General features: G+C 44.7%; 1 pseudogene; it reads left to right on the top strand.

The window, feature by feature from the left end:
* Positions 1 to 7072: 7072 nt before the first annotated feature.
* Positions 7073 to 10774, top strand: LOC123068033 (disease resistance protein RPS2-like; annotated as a pseudogene).
* The last annotated feature ends 4220 nt before the right edge of the window (positions 10775 to 14994 follow it).

Raw genomic sequence — 14994 nt, 5'->3', positions numbered from 1 at the left:
ATGAAGACACATTCAGTCCAGTCATCAAGCCTACTACCATTCGGTTACTACTGTCTCTTGCGGTTACTCGTGGATGGTGCAGATAAGAAGCTTGTATCACTGAGGTGGTTACGGATGATATTTGCTTGGGAAGTCTCATTGTGTGTTATAGATAGTCCCATACAAGTGGCAATAGCTTCTTGCACCTGACCAACTGTACATCCAATGCCAGCACGAACAAACATAACTTCTAAGGAATAGTAATCATCCTCTGAACGAGAATCACTGATGAGCTTGAGAAGGGATGATTTTCCCACACCACCCATGCCCCAAATCCCCAGCAATACGGTAGAGTCGTCACCTGTGGTCTTAATGAAACCAATCACCTTCTTCATATAGAAGTTCATTGTTCCCTGCAAATTATCTTTCGGGTGCAGTAAGCTGTCTCCTTGAATGAGGAGACTACTGGCCTTGTTGAGCAGCTGCCGTGCTTTCTTGCCTAAGTAATTCAAGTCATACCCACCATACGCAACCCTAATGGCTCGCTCGTTGTGTTGCAAATCGTCCACACTCTTCAGCCAATAAATGCATTGTTCAGAACAAGGGAGTGTATCCAGACGACCAAGGGTGGTTTGCATCACACATAGCTTCGCGACTGCAACTGCAAGATCCCCCACCATGTAGCGATAATAGCATGTAACAACAATAATATGGCCGTAAACGCCAAAAATGGAGCCGAACGTATTCACAAGGACGTCCCATGCTACTTCTGGAATCATCCCATACATGTGGGTGACAAGCATAACAATAGAAACGAAAATGATGTTCCATCGTACTTGGTTAATCATTTCTGCAATCGTCCCATACATGCTGATGATGAGTATGAGAGTAAGAACGAAAATGATGCGCCACACTGCTGGCTTCATCTTCAAACTGCTCGATTCTCTTCTCTAAACTCAATTAATCGAGATGCAATGTTTTTCACAGATCCGCTCAGAGCATTCATACATCGGCATATGCCAAAGCGCCGAAAAAAGCGTTCTGCAATCAAGCAAGCAGGTTGGTAAGCTAGGCCAGAGGAAGGATGGGAATTTTGCAGGAAAAAAAGGATAACTAAAGATACAGAGACGCAAGGAGGAAGGAAGGTAACACTTACGTACATCAAGAATTTGATAGACGTGCCATTCTTGGGATGAAGATGAGATCTATGTATCCATCCTAGTTCTTGAAACTCTATAATGTCTATAGTGACTTGCTTGTTTTTTCGCAAGAGAAAAGTGATATGCCGGTGTGTTATGGCTGGTTTACTTGAATGTTACCAACTGCTCCGGCTACATTTAGATACATTATAACTGAGCACTTTTCCTGCCCTCTCAGGCCATTAGCCTTCGTGGCCATTGGATCGTCACTTCTGGGCGTTTTGTGCCGTCCGATTGTCTCTAATCCCACCCCCAGTGGCTTTGTTCGATCCTAATGAGCGCTAACGCTTCTTGGGCCGCTGCTCTGGTGGCTTTTTTCGGCTTCTGTGATTAAATTGGGCCTACCAGGCCTGTAATCGTCCCTCGCGTGGAGGCTGAGAGACTTTCTCTGGCAAGCACGGCCCGTCGGGAAAAAGAGCAGATGTGCAACGTCTCCTCTTCCCATCGTCATTGCTCCTTCCCGCAACCACTCGTGTGCGTGACGGCCAGGGTTAGCGATGTTCGATCCACTGATGCGGAGCGGTGCGAGGCGAGCGGATGCAAGCAGCTGCTGCTGCTGCGGCAGGGAGATGGGATTGGTAGCGGTTGTTGAGTGGCGACTGAAGATGGCCCGCCGGCATAAAAGCGGTGAAGCGTCAGTTCTTGGTAGCCACTCATGGCACCAATGTGCGCCACTCGCCTCAAGGGCGACAGGTTCCTACGAGCGTCCGCCCCTCGGGAAGAACTAGGGTAGGCTCCACCATCACCGATTTGGGATCCGTCCCCGTTTCCCTGAGCTCAATCTCTTCCTCCTCGTCTAGCAGGCCATCGCGCTACACCGACGTCGACCTCGAGCGGCAGCGCACCTCCCCCGACCTCAACCTCGAACAACGGCGCCGCCAAGCTCGGCATCCCCATGTGCGCGGCCGCACAACATGGTCGTCGCCTTGCCGCACTGCTCCACGCTGGCTACAGGTACAACTCGTATTCCCCACTTACGCAATATGCTTCAGACCAAAACATGGGATCCCACGAGCAAGACATGGCTGCAGATGACCTCACGCAGTATATTAGGAACAAGAATATCTGCATTACGTGAGAACTTTACATAATACAAGGCCCCTGACACTGATCGTAGATACACTCAGATTGAATCATGTGAATTCCATAGTTTTTTTTAGAAAAGGGGTATTACCCCAGCCTCTGCATCAGAAAGATGCATACGGCTCATATTATTAAAAAACAAATCCAATCTCAAAGTCTCCAGTATCTGGAAGTATGAAAAGAAAACAGGATGCTCAAGCGAGCCTAATCAAGAAGCCACAACCGGCTAGATAATAAAATAGGAGCACTACATGCCTATCCTATTACATGACCGCCATCCAAACCGGTTGAAAATAACCCGAGCTACCATCTTCCATCGGGTAGACGCAGTAGCCAAATGCCCCCTGGCCTCCATCGGAGTGAGTAGCGACCACATACGGATCAATACTGTGGCCCTGAAGATAACCTGCAAAAAGTGAAAGTTCGTTGGTCTGTTAAAAACCAAATCATTTCTGTAGTTTCATACTGCCCATAACAAGGCACAAACTCCAACACGAATGTGTCTTGCTAAATCCAAGTTAACCCCATCAAACCATGTTCCAAATAACATATTGATAGAGGTAGGTGGAGTAATATTAAAAGCAATATGAATCGAACGCCAAAGAATCTTAGCCAGCGGACAATCTAGGTGCCTGATAGTTTCGTTACAATCACAAAAACTACACCTAGCAGAACCCATCCAATTGCATTTTGCCAGATTATCCTTTGTCAAAATGACTTGTTTATGCACAAACCACATAAACACTTTGTTTCGCAAAGGTACCTTAACTTTCCAGACGTGCTTCGAGCAAGGAATGACACTGGTGTTTATGACATCCAGATACATGGATTTGACCGAGAACCTGCCGTCCTTAGTCAGTTTCCAAAACAATCTATCTGGCTGCTGAGACAGCTGGACATCCATCAGCCTTCGTACAAGATCAAGCCAGGCCTCCCAACGATCGCCTACCAGCGTCCTCCGAAAGCTAATATTGAGAGGCGTGGACTGTAAGACAGTTGCAACGTAGGCTTCTCGACGTTGGACAATGTTATACAGAGTAGGATATTGAAGTTCCAGAGGTGTCTCCCCAAGCCACGTATCCTCCCAGAACCTCGTGTTAGCCCCATCACCGACTAAAATTTTTGCCCTGTTAAAGAAGAGGGGCTTGACTCTCATCAACCCTTTCCAAAACGGTGAATCAGTCGGGCGCACAGTCACCTGAGCCAATGTTTTAGACTGAAGATACTTATTTCGCAAAATCTGAGCCCAAGTAGCCTCTGTCTCAGACGGAAGTTAAATAGCCACTTGCTAAGGAGACATCTATTCTTGATCTCTAGATTTTCAATGCCTAGACCGCCTTGGTCCTTCGGCCTACAGATGATGTCCCATTTTGCAAGCCTATACTTTCGTTTCAGCTCATCATTCTGCCAAAAGAATCGAGATCGATAAAAGTCTAACCTCTTCCTGACCCCCACCGGGACCTCAAGAAAGGATAAAAGAAACATGGGCATACTGGTGAGGACCGAATTAATCAGAATTAATCGACCTCCATATGACATGAGCTTCCCTTTCCAACAGCTCAGTTTCTTTTCAAAACGATCCTCGATGCACTTCCACTCCTTGTTCGTCAGCTTATGATGTGAATTCCATAGTATCTGCACAATATATATTTTCTACTTATCATAGGAATCCCAAATAAACTCAAATTTCTCTCTTCTTTTATATGATGGAGTCGTATGTTTGAAGTGTGCACTGTATGTTGCTGATAAGTTTTTAATTGTTCTTTCTCTTTTACAAAATTGAGCAGAAAGAAAAGAATAGATCTTTTGGTTTAATTTAACAGAGAAAGGTTGAAACATGGAAGACGCTTCAATTCTGTCAGAGGAATGGACGCCCAAGTATCTTGTGTTTCACTTTGAGGGGAAACCGCATCAAGAGAAATTCAAGAATCTGTTGCCTAACAAGGTTTAATAAATGTCTATGCATTTCTATTATTTTATGTATCCATTGCTTATTTTTTATTTCTCTCTTCATCTTTTGAAATTAGTACCAAAACCAAACATCTTTCCAAACTGCTGTGTAGAAACTAATATTTGAAGCCGACATGCACAATGAGGATGGTTATCTGCTTCTTTAAGCCGTCCAATGTCACATTAATTCCTTTCTTCGCAGCTCCTGAGAAAATACATATTCATTGTTTCAGAAGGAAGTGAGCCTCCTTAGTTTTACCTAGATCCTTCAGCACGGAATCTGCAAATCATTTCTACCTTTTTTATTTCTTTTTTCCACAAGATATTTAATCTTAGTTTATATGCATACTACACATGTTAATGTTCTTTGTGATTGAAGGCTACCTAGATATGCTTACAGATTGCATCCTGCTCGGGTTTTGTTTTCGTTGCAGATGCATACCAAATAAGCTTGCCATTTACAGGATGCAGTTCGAGCAATTGTTTGACGAATCTGAGCATTTGTTTTATACAGAAATGTCACTACAAACCTTGTTCTATTTGCAGAAAAGGTTAGCACACTGACTTCAATTGTACGCGTGGGGGTGCGTTTTACGGATCACAAACCTGAATGTGATATTGTCATTTGAAATTGTTATCTTGCCTGAATTTGTCTTCTGTCATCATCCATCAATTGGCATACTGTACTATAAATTTTCCGACCACTTTGTTCAACAGAACCCAGCTTTTCAAGGCTGTGACATGCTTTCACTCTGCGACTCGTAGGTTTTAATTTGTTCACTCTACAGTTCAGAATTTACTTTGGACGTTGACATTTTCCTTTTCGCTCTTTGTTTAATCATTCTTATATTGTGATGTGGTGCTATATAGAGTTACCTGAGCTTTTCATTGTGTACTGTATACCCATGCTAAAAACAGGTATGTTCTCTTAAGTAGTGATAGGCTATCAATTATTATGATTTTACATGATACATCGTATAGTTTCGTTATTATATTTATTCATGCATGTGACTCTTTATGCCAACTTTGAGGCTGCCAAGCCAATATCTACAAAATAATTGTCCCTGGGAGTCGCAAGATGCACTGTTTAATAGTTGGGTCATAAAGGAGCGCAATACAAGTTGACAGAGAGAATATTCTTTTATTATGATGTTTTTGAAGTGCAAACTGATAATGTATTGAAGTGTTACATCTGGAAGATAAATCCCCATATGCGGCGATGTTCGTAGAGAGAAAAAGGAAATCTTGCACGTTGCACAAAATTCTTGTCATTTAATATGATATACATAGTATAATCGCTACAGTTTGTGCTGGTTGTTCCATCTTGGAAGACATTCTCCAATTGCAGCCATATTTAGGGTGCATTGGCTCTCGATGCCGCTTGGCACAAATGATTGTGAAACATCACCTGGGCCATGAAAAGTTGAACTGGTGAACTCAAACGAGAAATTTAACGTAGCTGAATTACAGCTTTTTTGACTGCATATTAGCCTCTTCTCCTACGGGAAAAGCTGAATTGCCAGCACTTATACTCATGTATTACATTATAACAGTGTCCTATTCCTATGTACGCATAATTTATGTTCTTGTATAACTACCAAATCACCACGAAATCATTTCATGCTCTATTACTATTGTCTATATATAGACCGCCAGTTCTCCAGGGCTAAATCTTCCAAAGTTATGGCAATGCATGTTTACATCACCCACTGATATCATGTGTATTCTTTGTGCTTTCAATGATCCAACTTCTGACAATATTAGGGGAAATCATCTATGATGCTGCCTTGATTATGAGCAATTACAAAAAAGGATTATTTAGCGACGTCTCAAATTTTGTATTCAAATACCTCAGGTGTGAGACCAAACTTGAAGCAAACTGAAGTTAAGAGTTAAAAAAACCCAGTCATCCCCTACCATGGCACTACTTGGCTCTTCCCAATTGCTGTCCAATATATAGTCAGTTTATACAAATGTAACTTCAGTGTTCTTTTGTCACTATGTTTTTGATAGCATGTTGACTGTGTATACATAAAGGTCCTATCATTCCATTGAAAAAATAGACGGGCGCAGCAACGCGCGCCATCAGTGATCTAGTGATCTGTTATGTCTAATGTACGCCCATGCCCTCACGCCCTTTGCATTCTGGTCGCCGGACGATGGCATTAAGACTGCTTCACAAAGAAAAAAAACTGCAAGGAAAAGAAAAGAAAAAGGCCTGCCATGACAGTAACCTATGACCGGCCGGCGTGCTAAAATAAAAGAGGGGGACATGTCCATAAACAACACCTGTAGGAGGCATTGTTTGGTTCGACCGGATTCGGCCGGGAACAGACTGTAATTCATCTGTAAGAAACCGAAACCGCTGAATGTGGCCAAAATATTTCTGAAACCGAAATTTTAAAGCAACTATGATGCCAACTCGGTCGACAAAACCAATGTGCCGGCCCAAATATAAGTTGGGCGAATAAGCCAAAGCCATGAAGAAGCTGTCAAGTTGAACTGTATTTTGTGTTTGTAATTATTCTATATCTATTTGAGATGCCAACACATAATTTGTAGTCTAAATATTGCTACAGAAGATGTAACATGCATTTTCCATGGAATAATTAATTGTGCCGCGAACACTTTGGTTTGTCCGCCACCACCTAACCACCGGGCTAAACCCCAAACCAGTGCCAAGCTGTGTTTTTTTCTAATACAGTGGTGCCAAGTCACTACTGACAAGGAGAATGCAACAATTAATTGGCAGTACAAACAGTTGCATAAACTTTCCTTTAAGAAATAACCACTACTGGCGCGGTGCCATAGCCTACTCTACCGTCCGTAGGACCTTAAATTTAAATCTGCATGAACAGAATTTAGAGGAGAGGAAGGATTGAGTGTGCAGCACAGCAGCAGATGGAGCTTGACACAGCAACATGGATCAGCATTGCTGCTATTTGTGCTTCGGTTTTCATGGCTATCAAGTGGTGGGATCCCATAGCAGTTCATCTTGGCTATTCCTACAGCGTTCACCTCCATGTGGAGGACCTTGGAAGAAAGGTGAAGATTTTGAGGGCGATGCAAGAAGATCTCCACAACCAGGATCCCTTCCCATCTTCTGCAGAACGCATTAGATGGCTCCAGAGTGTGGACGATTTGCAAAAGAAAGAGAGAGAGATAAAGAATAGGCTTGAAATGAATATGCTTGAAAAACCCGTCATATCTTATTTTGGGAGGTGCCCCATTGGTTGGGAAGCTCATAGAGAGCTCAACAAAGCCAATGATCTCATATGCCAAGGCGACAAATTACTGCCAGAGGTAAAAGCAACCCTGCTCCCTGTGCGCCATGTCCAGCAACAAGAGCTGCGAGCTCCATTGCCGGGGATGGAGGACTCTTATAACAAGGTGCTTGATTTCATAAAGGACAATAGCGCCCCATCTGTATTGCTTGGCGTTTGGGGCATGGGAGGTGTGGGCAAGACAACCCTTATCAATCTGGTAAGTGATTCTCGTTCAAAGTACCATGATGATTTCGCCAAAGTACTGTTTGTTCAAGCTGTCAAGGGATTCACTACAGTTGCAGATTTGCAAAAAGCTATCGCCATTAGTATAGCAATACCTCAGATAGGAAACCAAATTTCCCAAGCACATATCATTCATAACCACCTCAGAGATAAGAGCTTCTTATTGTTGGTGGATGATCTATGGGATGATCTTGATCTCGATGATGTAGGCATCCCGTCGCTTGATGCAGCACAGCCACACCGACGTAAAGTTGTCTTCACGACAAGAAGCATGTACGTGTGTAGCAAGATGGGATGCTGCTGCCCCGAGGATACCATCCAAATGAAGTGCTTGAGTAAACAAGACGCATGGAATCTCTTCACTCAGAAGGTGGGAAGTAAAATCTATGATGATGAGGAAATTCATGAACTTGCAAAAGAGGTTAGTACGACATGATTGCATGTTCGAATAAATAGTTCCAGATCCATTTGAGCAATGAAAGAGCCAACCAAATCCTACCATATAATTAAAGAAACAATGAGAAAACATAATTAACACATGCTAAGTTTATGCTTTAATTATATGATAGTTTGTTAATATTTGTTTGGGGACTTTCTTGCCTATGGAGGCGATGCTACCATTGAACTAGTATATGCTGTCTACACTATGTAAGAAAAAGATGCAACCTTAAATGAATTGATTTTGCATCAGAACAGCTGGACCTGCAATCATTTACGACTACATAAGAAAGCCCAGAAAAGTTAGTATTATTACAAATATGGGTAAATGTGAAGGCATATATTGTACAACTAGTTGCCATGCATGTGTAGGTTACACATGATCAGATTTTTGCATGAAGTTTTGTATGTGCTCATAGTATACATAGCATGGATACATCAGTGATTTCTTTCACAATTTTGGTGAACTCTAAAAATACAAAAATGAAGAGAGAGAATTTATATGTGGTGCAGTAGTAACTAGCTGCCAAATTTACTTTTGCAAATGGTGGGTTTCGAACAACCATGTGTATCTACAACCATTTGGGTTTAGTCAAGTGCTTTTAAATTTAAAATAACAATTCATGGTACTATATAACATAGGGAAGTGCAATGCACATGTGAATATATTCCATACATAGATACGCCTATATATGCACCACAAAAAGTCCATAGTTGCATTACAAAAGATTACTGCAATCGTTTTTTTGTATAACTCACATATGATCATGTTTTCTGCAAATTTTGCAAGTACATGTATGTATCATATTATATTACTATGACTTATTTCAATTTTTTTTCTAATTGTGTATGTATACTTTTTCTCATGAACCTGTACCAGTCCATTTCCTACAACTATTTGAACTGATATATGAAACTTGTCAACAGATAGCTGAGGAGTGCTGCGGTTTACCAATGGCTTTATGCAAAATTGGTAAATTTGTGTCGGTCTTGAAAGATCCCAGGGAATGGAGAACCACCAGAGATCTATTGAAGAAATCAAAGCTCCATCAATTTACTGGTAGCCATGAAGATCTATTCAAACGTCTACAAGAAAGTTACGATAAAATGACAAGTGACATGAAGGAGCATTTTTTATTATGCTCATTATGGCCTGAAAATGGTAACATATCCATGGAGAAACTAATAAGGTGGTGGACAGGACTTGGTTTGTTAGATGTGTCTAATGCTAGTGATATGGGCTATTCATACATTAATAGCTTGGTAAATGCATCCATGTTGGAGAAAGGTGACACTGGCCTTGAGTCTACAGAAAGTTCACATGTCAAGATGCACAACATGATCCGTATGGTGGCTATCTGGATTGTGAATGAACATGGATACAAGAACAAATGGTTACCAAATTCTTCATATAGACCAGCCTTAGCCGAAGAGAAATGGGGCACGGTGGAGAAGGCCTGGGTATCACAGGAAGACACATCAAGATGGGGTCAATGGTCTTCCAAGGTTTATTTCCCACAGCTGGAGATGTTGGTGGCTCAACATGGGTTCTCCCTTGAACTGATCATTCGTTACTTTCAGAAGATAACTTTTTTAGACTTGGAGGGGACGAAAAGAGACCGATTCCCTTTTGAGATATGTGAACTGACCGAGCTGCAACATCTCAATCTTTCTGCAACAACTATAGACGTCCTGCCTCCAGAACTGAAGAAGCTCTTGAAACTAAAGTATCTGTACGTCAGAAATAACATTGGTCTTCAAACAATAACAGAAGGACTATTGTTGGACCTAAAAAGGCTTCAAGGGTTGGACCTTTTTCGTACCGGTGTCAGTTTCCCTCCGGCTCAGCATATGCTTCTGGAGGAATTAACAAACTCTACCATAGAACTGCATATGCTTGGCTTTAGTGTGCAGACCATAGCAGATATAACAAAATTGGTGCGTTTGAAAAGGGTATGTACACAGGCACTTTGCATGGACCACTTTGAAGACAAGAGTGATCTGACTGTTATTAACTTGTAATGTTTATCCAGACTAAAAGAACTGCGAGAGTTGGCTATTGTGGCGAGCTTCCACAGTCGGAAGGCATTGGAAGTTGAAGGTGGTCCTAATTACAACCAATGTCTGCTTCCTTACCTAGAAATGTTTGAATTGAACAATCTTCTAAAGCTAGAGAAAGTGGTATGGAAAAATGCAGGGATGAACATCAGAGTTGTTAGCATCTATAAATGTGACAAACTGAAAGATGTGACATGGGTTCATCACCTTAAGCGCCTTGAGCAGCTCACAGTTGCACAATGCCAGGACATGGAAAGTTTGATTGCCACTGGAGAGTTGCCGCAAGGTGGCAGCATGCATCAAACAGCGACAATAATTTTCTCTTGGTTGAAAAAGCTTAAATTGGAAGATCTGCCAAAGCTATCCGTGATATGCAATCAAGCTTGTGAATTCGAAGAATTGTCCTATATTTGTGTAACCCGGTGCAATGAGATGAAGGATATCCAAAATCAAAAGTACAAGCAGAGTATGATCAAGATAGATTGCAGCGAAGAATGGTGGAACCAGAGTAGCTCGGGGAGATTTGTTCCCTACTTTGCTCCAACATTTTCCTCCTAGCAAACACAAGGAGAAAATATTTTGTAAGTCTTTTGGCCTCCCTTTCATCATTATCATCTCGTAGTCACAAAAGTGCTGACAAGCTGTCAATTATGTTTCTCATGGATTGTCCATCTATAAACTGAGTACTGGTGGTACCACTTCACCTTTGATTATATGTAGAAATATTGCATTTAGAGACTTGTCATATACTCCACCTTAATAACATGGACACATGCCTGTTTGCCGATCAAAACCGTTTCTCAGTTTATGTTACTATCTTATATCAGTACTTATGGTCTTAGCATAAGCAAAGTAAATACATTTTTTTCATTTGTATTTTCACTTGATTTGCATGAATTGTAATTCGAACGATTTTGTGTTTGTATGCAGGGTAGAATGTGAAAGTGCAACATTAGGACCTGATCTGGTTTTGCTTCAAATAAGGAACCTGTCTATTTGATGCCTATAGGAGTTGATTATGTTACGAATAAAGGAAGCACTGCTTACATGTGTACACCAGTGCACGAACTTGTTTCCATAAAAAAAACCTGTCTATTTGGCAATTGCATGTTCTGCAACGTGTAAAAACCCGAACCTTCATTGTAAGGAAAACCTGATTTTGTGTGAGACGCAGTGTGTAGTATGCTTGCGTTTTGCTGTTCATTGCAGACCATGTTCTTAAGTTCCACTTTTTGTGTCTTAGATTTTGGCTATCGCCTTCGTTGCAACGAACAGAAAATTATAACTGAACCTGTTTGAGATGTCATAGGTTGTATATGTATTTTGGTGTCTGTTCTGGTAAAAGGGGACAGTGGTCTTGTAGTGCCGTGTACCCGGCAAAAATAAAATTCAAATTTAAAACTGTCGTAGGACTGTAGCAACGGCTTCTCAATTAATGTGACAATGTGGGTCAAGTAAGTTCAACACGCTAGCAACTTGCTGTTAAATACAGAGAATTTGATTATAATATCACTATAGATAAAAAGCAAGTGGACTGATGCCTACATCTCATCCGAATGTTTTGTCTGATCGATTGGAGTTATAATTGACATGAACTATGTATATATACCAACTTTATGAAATGCCAATATTGCCCTTCTCTCACTGTCTTTATTGACAATGAACGACGCTGACAGAGACCCTGAACATGGGAGATAGTATCACACACAAAAAACTCTATGGGAAGATTGCGGATCGTAATTAACTAATTAATTAATCGTGCCTCTGTGGATCCTAACTAATTAATCGCAAGGTCCGAGAGGGTAGGGACTACCAGCCGACCCTGATGAACCACATGATGATGCTATTTTTTTAGGGAAATAGTAGGTGAACTCAGTGAAAAAGCGTTATAGTGTCGCTAATAGCATGTTATAGTGTTGTGAGCAATGTCTCGCTAAATAAATCAATATACAATGTCTCACTAATAGCACGCTATGGCGTGATATAGCATGCTAATAGCATATTTCAAGGGGACGCTATTTTGCCATAGCACGCTATTTTGTTTCATTTCGGTGAACTACATACTAGAATTTTATTAAAAATAAAATCTGTACACAAAGAAAAAGGAAAATTGCACGAACTGATCTAACCAAGGTTTGAGGCTGCCACATTCCTTTCATTTCCCCCTTTGTATGGAAAGCTAATGCACATAACCTAGATGCGCTAGAATTACACAAAAAAGTGAGCGGGGCCAATGGGGGAACCGGTGATTTTACCTCAGATGTGAGCTGGATATGGCCGTGGTTCGAAGCTGGAAGCTCTCCGGCTCACCCGTCTCCGGCCGCCTGGTGCAGCTCCCCTTCTCTGCTCCGGGGATCCACCGTGTCCGGGAGTCCAGTAAGGCACCGCGTGAGATGGACGCAGGCCCGGCCCTGATGGGGCGGCCGCCCGGACACCGAATCCAAGGGGTCCCAGCTGTGCGAGCAACCCCACCTACCCCGACCGCTGGAGGCGCCATTAGAGCACTCAGCAGAATCTGCTCTGTTTTTGTCTCCACGAAGAAGAAACAAACTGAAACGTCTTTTCCCCTAGCGAACTGGGCCTTGGGCTTCGTTGCACAGTAAGCTAGTTTAGCTAGCGTGTCAAGTTTCAGGTTTTTCAGACTTTGCTTCGAAATAGCTTTCTGTTAGGATTCAATTAGCTTTTTTCTGTCAGGTTAGTTAGTAGCTACCGCGAGACGCGAGCTTGTGCGATCCGTGGAGAGATTGTAGGAAGACCGTGGACTGCGTGCTTGATCATGGGATGGCACGATCCGGTAGGGGCGCCAGAGCCGCGGCATATGATCTTGTTAAGTTCAGAAATAAAAGGAAGAAGAGGCAAAAAAGCAGTATGCAAGTTCGCTGCGCAAAACCTCTCTCTCGTGAGCTGATTCAGAGTGTTTCGAAAGTGGCATCAGAGCCATGTCGCGATCATTGGCGAGCGCCGGAGAGCAGCTGCACTGGGACATGGTGGTCCAGCAGGTGGTGCAGCCGGCGCCGTCCAACGGCGCACTCCCAATGCTGACGCGCACGAATTACCCCGAGAGGTCGCTGCTGATGAAGGTGTACCTTCAGGCTCACGGCTGGTGGCGGGCTGTGTCGCACGGCGACGCCCCCTACCACGACGAGCGCAACACCATGATGACCATCCTCCGTGGTCTACCCACGGATGCGCTGCTCGCCGTGGGCGAGAAGGAGAACGCCAAGGAGGCGTGGGATGCCATCGCCACACAACGCCTCGGGGCCACGCGGGTGCGTGAGGCCAACACGCAGAAGCTCCGGCGCGACTTCGAGAGCATCACCTTCCGCGACGGTGAAACCATCGACAACTTCTCCCTACGCCTGTCTGGCATCGTCTCGGGCATGCGCGCTCTTGACGACACCCTGGAAGAATAAAAGGTAGTCGCAAAATTCATCCGTGTCGTGCCACAACAGTTCGTGCAGGTGGCGATCGCGATCGAGACGCTGCTGGAGATCAGCATGCTCTCCTTGGACGAGGTCACCGGCAGGTTGCGCATCATGCAGGAGCGCCTTGACGACGTGCAGGGTGGCAACAGCAGCCAGGGAAGCCGCCTCCTTCTCACATGGGAGGAGTGGCAGGCTCGTCTGCGGTCTGGCGATCAAGGCCCTCTTCCTCCAAGCGGCAACAACAACCACCGAGCAGAGGCGGCGGCCGTGGCCGTGGTGGAGGCCGAGGAGGTGGACGCAGCGGCAGACGCGGCGGTGACTACCCCGAGAAGAGCGGCGGGGACAAGGAGAAGTGTCGCTACTGCGGCATCAAGGGCCACTAGGCCCATGAGTGCAGGAAGAAGAAGAGGGAGGAGGAGGCCCTCCTCGCCCAGGCCGACGACGAGGCTGATCCACAGATGTTGTTCGCCGAGGTGGTCGAGCTCGTGCACCCGATTCAGACGGGGTCGCCGGTCGATGGCCGACGCGACCCACCGCAGGCCGCCGTCTTCCTCAACGAGGAACAATCAATTGTCGCTCCGGCCGTAGAGAACGCCGCCCCTGACCTGGTGTGGTACCTGGACACCGGCACGTCCAATCACATGACCGGCGATCGCGCGGCCTTCACCGAGCTCGACAACGTGATCACCGAATCCGTGCGGTTCGGAGACGGGTCGGTGGTCCAGATCGAAGGGCGCGACACCTTTGCGTTCGCCATCGACGGGGGAGCACAACGCACCCTCATGGACGTGTACTCCATCCCCAGGCTCAAGAGCAGCATGGTGAGCCTCGGACGGCTCGACGAGAACGGCTGTGACATCAACATCCACCACGGTGTCCTCTCTGTCCACGACCATCGCGGCGCCCTTATTGTCAAGGTAAAGCGATCCCCAAATCGCCTATACAAGGTGCACATTCGCCCCGTCCGCCCGATCTGCCTTGGTGCATGCACAGACAACGTGTCATGGCGATGGCACGCCCGCTTCGGCCACCTGCACGTCGACCCTCTGCAGAGGATGGCGCGGGGTGGAATGGTGCGAGGGCTGCCAGGCATCGAGCACTTTGGAGAGCTCTGCCAGGCGTGCCTCGCCGACAAGCAATGTCGAGCGCCGTTTCCCCAGGCGGCCAAGTACAGAGCGGAGATGCCGCTCGACCTCGTCCACGCGGACCTCTGCGGGGCGATCACGCTAGCGACACCAGGAGACCGTGCTACTTCCTGCTCCTTTTTGATGATCACAGCTGCTACATGTGGCTCACTCTGCTGTCGAGCAAGGATGAGGCGGCAGCGGCAATCAAGAAATTACAGGCGCGTTC

This window comes from Triticum aestivum, chromosome 3B (assembly GCF_018294505.1).
Source record: "Triticum aestivum cultivar Chinese Spring chromosome 3B, IWGSC CS RefSeq v2.1, whole genome shotgun sequence".
NCBI lineage: Eukaryota > Viridiplantae > Streptophyta > Magnoliopsida > Poales > Poaceae > Triticum > Triticum aestivum.
This window is presented reverse-complemented; position numbering and strand designations above follow the sequence as displayed.